This window comes from Myotis brandtii, unplaced genomic scaffold (genome assembly GCF_000412655.1).
Source record: "Myotis brandtii unplaced genomic scaffold, ASM41265v1 scaffold55, whole genome shotgun sequence".
Lineage (NCBI taxonomy): Eukaryota > Metazoa > Chordata > Mammalia > Chiroptera > Vespertilionidae > Myotis > Myotis brandtii.
Window position 1 is genome coordinate 1,177,440 of NW_005370042.1, and position 4,740 is coordinate 1,182,179.

Here is a 4,740-nt window from a genome sequence, read left to right on the forward strand (position 1 = left end):
GGAAATTAAGATGAGACAGTACTAGAAATAACTAACTCACTTCATAAAACTTGCAAAATGTACAAATTAAGTCCAAATGTGAGGTGTGGTGATGAATGTTAACTAGACATTGTGGTGAGCATTTCACAATATATAGAAATATCAAATCATTATACTGTATGCCTGAAACCAACATAATGTTCTATGTCGATTTAAAAAATTATACTCAGGCCCTAGCCAGTTTGGCTCAGTCAATAGAGTGTTGGCCTGTGGTCTAAAAGGTCCCAGGTTTGATTCCAGTCAAGGGCACACGCCTGGGTTATGGGCTCAATACCCAGTGTGGGGCATGCAGGAGGCAGCTGATCAATGATTCTATCTCATCACTGATGTTTCTATCTCTCTCTCTCTCCCTTCCTCTCTGAAATCAATAAAATATATTTTAAAAATAAAAAATTATACTCAGGAAAAAGAATACAGTACCTAGACCTTCAAAACACAGGATTAATAGGAAAATGGAGATATAATCAAATAGATACCAACACATGCATACACAGTGAGGTAAAATAGAGATAGTCCTTTATACATATCTCTATTTTATGAACATATAATAAAGCAATTAGAACACAGAGAAGGAAATGATTATTTCTTTAAGATGCTTCATTTTCAAATGTTTAATTCACTGTGAGTGAGACCTGATGCCAGCTCACAGGCTGCCTTGGCTCTTCACTGTGACCTCAGTAAGTTCTTCCCATTAATCCAGTTTTGATGTTCTGGTAGATACATGATCGCACCTCAAACCAACTAATGCTCCTTCAGACCAAACCCCAATCATAGCCAGGCCAAAATGAATGCAATTTAACCTCACTCCTTTGGCCATTCCTTTGGTACAAGTCCCACCAGCACCCAGCACCCCCACGCCTGTATATTGAACCAAGGTCCCACACCCCTGTTCTCCACTGCAGCTGTTAGCTTCCTGGAAATGCAGGAGAGTTCATTCATTAAACAAATACTGTGGAACTCCTGCAGTGCAATGAGCTTGGGAAGGGGGTCGGAGGTGACTAAAACAAACCTATCCTGAAGAGCTTTACGTTTTTTGAAATAGACGCTCAAAAACAATTAATTTCAGTCGATCATTAAAAGTGCACAACACTCAGTTGTTATGGGACACCGGGCCGGCCTCAGGCTGTTTGGACAGTTTAACCCAAAAGATGGATATCAGACCAAACCATACAATTTATATCAATAATATGAATGACAAAATTTAAAAAGAAGCATTGAAGAGATCCCTGTATGGCAGTGGTTCTCAACCTTCTGGCCCTTTAAATACAGTTCCTCATGTTGTGACCCAACCATAAAATTATTTTCGTTGCTACTTCATAACTGTAATGTTGCTACTGTTATGAATCGTAATGTAAATATCTGATATGCAGGATGGTCTTAGGCGACCCCTGTGAAAGGGTCGTTCAACTGCCAAAGGGGTCGCGACCCACAGGTTGAGAACTGCTGCTGTATGGCCTGTTTTCTCAGTTTGGCCATGTTGTAGATATTGTAGCTTTGAAGACCGTGAACATGAGGGGCAAGGCGTTGTTACAGTTAAAGAGCTGGGCTCATCCACAAATGCCCTGAGACAGTTACAAGGGTTTCCAGTTTATGGCAAACCGATGCGAATCCAGTGCGCAAAAACAGAGTCTGATGTAATAGCTAAAATGTCTGGCACCTTTGCTGACAAAGAAAAGAAGAAAGGGAAGAAGAAAGAAAATAAGAAAGGAAAGAAGAAAGCCAAACCTGGGAACAGACAGTTCTGACTGCTAATAAGAAGCCTGCTCCGGGAGCACCACATTCAGTTAACACCCAAGGAAATGCAACGCTAAATCCTCAGGTCCCTGATTACCCTCCAAACTATGTTTTATTCCGTAATAATTTACCAGAAGTGACTAATGAGATGATGTTATCCGTGCTGTTTAATCAGTTCCCTGGTTACAAGGAAGTACGCTTGGTACCTGGGAGGCAAGACATTGCACTTGTTGGATTTGAAAATGATGGGCAGGCTGGAGCTGCCAGGGGTGCTTCACAAGGATTTAAGGTCACACCGTCCCATGCCTGAAGATCACCTATGCCAAGAAATAACATGTGGGAGAGTTGGCTTTAAAGGACTTGGTGTTATTTATAGTGTTTGTTTTCATAACAATTGGTCAGGCCATTTTAATAGTTGGGGCTGGAGGAAATGCAAGTAAAATTTTTATGTAGGTTTTTAAAAATTACCTACTAGTGAACTATGAAATGTGAAGGCCTTAATTTTATACAATAAACTTTTATACATAAAAAAAAGAAGCGAGACACAAGGACAGAGAAGGCGGGGGTGGGGGGGGCGGGCAGGAAGTCCTTCGTCAATGATGTGACCATGAGTGTTCGCTTTCCCAGGAAGTGCTAGTTTACACTGCTGTCTTGACATAGCTTTTTAATAGTGGCTCATTTCACTCTTAAAACTTGTCCTGGATCAGATGAAAAGCGATATTCAGAAGGTGCACAGGTGGAGTCCGGCCCGCCAGCCCTGATCCTGGCCCATCAGGCTGTGCTGGCCAGGGGGCGGGCTGCGGATGGTTGGTCGGCCGCCCCCCCCTAATCAGGGTGGGAGAGAGTTGATCAGGGACAGGGCCAGCCAGCTGGGCCCCCTGGTTGAACTCCCGGTTCAGGGGGCAATTTGCATGTTAGTTTTTTATTGTATAGGATACCTAATGCTATAAAGAAAAACGGGATGACATCAAGTGAAGTCAGAGAAAGGTATTCCAAGCAGAGGTAAGAAAGCAGGAAACGAGTAATGGTCAGAAAATCAATGTGACCAGGTCGTGGCATCCGGAGACTGACAGAGCTGAAGCCAGCAGGTAAGGAGGAACTACATAACCCAGGTAGACCCAATCCGTCCAGTACTGGGGAGCCATGGAAGGGCTTCAAGTGGGTGGATGAGGAAGTGAGACGTGACCCTAACTGCACTCTGGAAAGTCAGACTGTTGGACACACAAAAGGAGTGAAGCGGTGACTCTGAAACCACATGACGTGGAGCAACCACTAACACCGAGTGGTTTGGGAGTCAGAACAATCCCGGTTTAATTTACGCTCTGACTCAAACCCTGATATGGCCACTTGCTGCTCTGTTCCCAGCACAGTCTCTAGGGTCAGGCTACCTGGGTCTGAAACCTAGTTCACTTTCCACCTCCCGACCTTCAGGAAGCTACTTAACCTCACTGCGCCTCAGCTTCACTTCCTGTAATAAAGAAGAGTACTCCTGCCCTGGCCGCTGTGCTCGGTTGGTTGGGCATTGTCCCAGGCACCAAGGTTGCAGACTCCATCCTCCGTAGGGGGCGTGCAGGAGGCAGGTGATCCAGTTTGTCTCTCATCGCTGTTTCTCTCTCCCTCTCCCTTCCTCTCTCTCTCAAAAAAGTAATAATAATAAAAATTATGATTTTTTAAATTATAAAAAATTTTAAAAAAGAAAATCATGCTCCTACTTCATGGTGTTTTAATTAAAGTGAAATATATTAATTCAGATAATTTCCTTAGGATGGTGCCTGCTCACATATATTTTGCTCAAAATTTATTCAGAATGGCATGTTATTTGTTGAAAAAATGTTATAACTATTGTAAGTGAAAAGTCTGGTGATATAATTTATGGAGGATTTAAAACATACCTTATTAGCAAAAAGAAAAGAAACATTAGTGACCGCTCCAATGCCCCAGGGAAGGTCTGCCCTGCCTGTGACGGAGGATGGCGTAGCAGAGTGCCTGGTGTGGATGTCAGAGGTCTGTTCCATTTATCAGCATGATCTCCTCAAATGAACGTCTTGAAAAATGATGAGAAGAGGTGCCTGTTAGCAGCAGCAGTGACAGGAGACAACAGAATGCACCCACTACACATGCATCGTGACTAGCACATTGTAACACTTCCCAATTTGTTTTAAATTTTGCGAATTTTTAAATAGCTGGTATGCTCTCCAGGTTACTTCCTATCTGTTGGTGCATTAAATCACAAAACAATACATCTTTATATTTAAAGTAGTTGCTGAAGAAATTATAAATGAAATGCACATGGGCATGGACGTGGACACTGCTGGGGCCTCACACCACACCCAGGGCCAGCTCCATCAGCTGCAGCGGGGCTGGACAGCTCTGGTGCCTGCTGGAGGCCCCACCTGTCCTCATGCCCCCGACACCTGACTCTAAAGGTCAGCCCATCGATGCAGTGGGTACCCATCTCCCAGAGCAAGCTTCCGTCAGTGAGAGATGGGTGTCAGTGGGTGGAGGGACAGTTCTGAGGGACAATGGTTTCCCAAGCCTCCCCAGTGAGACTGAGCCCCGTCTAGAGAAACAACCACCCGGGTCACCCTCCACACCACTTCATCCAGGATTTTGGGATCACTTCCAAATATGCTATCAGCGCCAACAGCAAAACCTAAGGATTTGCTTTGGGAACGCCTAAGCTGTGGCATGGATCCCATTACATTAAAGTTTTCATCTGAAAAACATTGTAATAAATTCAAATCATTCCTTATAAACTGAGTGGGTAATCTCTTCAGATGGTCTACGTGTCAATAATTCTAATGTTTTAATTTCATGACTTCCTTCTATCATCACCAGACTCGTGCTGCTCATATGAAGATAATTATATGTAGATCTTAACAGTTAGATCACTACACCTGACTTTTCATCATAGTAGGAGAAGAACCTTTTGTAACACCTCTTCCAATGTTCTGTTGTAGAAAGGGG

At 43.5% G+C, this 4,740-nt stretch overlaps 1 pseudogene; it reads left to right on the top strand.

Annotated features, from left to right (window-relative positions):
• Positions 1 to 1,135: 1,135 nt before the first annotated feature.
• Positions 1,136 to 2,106, top strand: LOC102243310 (annotated as a pseudogene).
• The last annotated feature ends 2,634 nt before the right edge of the window (positions 2,107 to 4,740 follow it).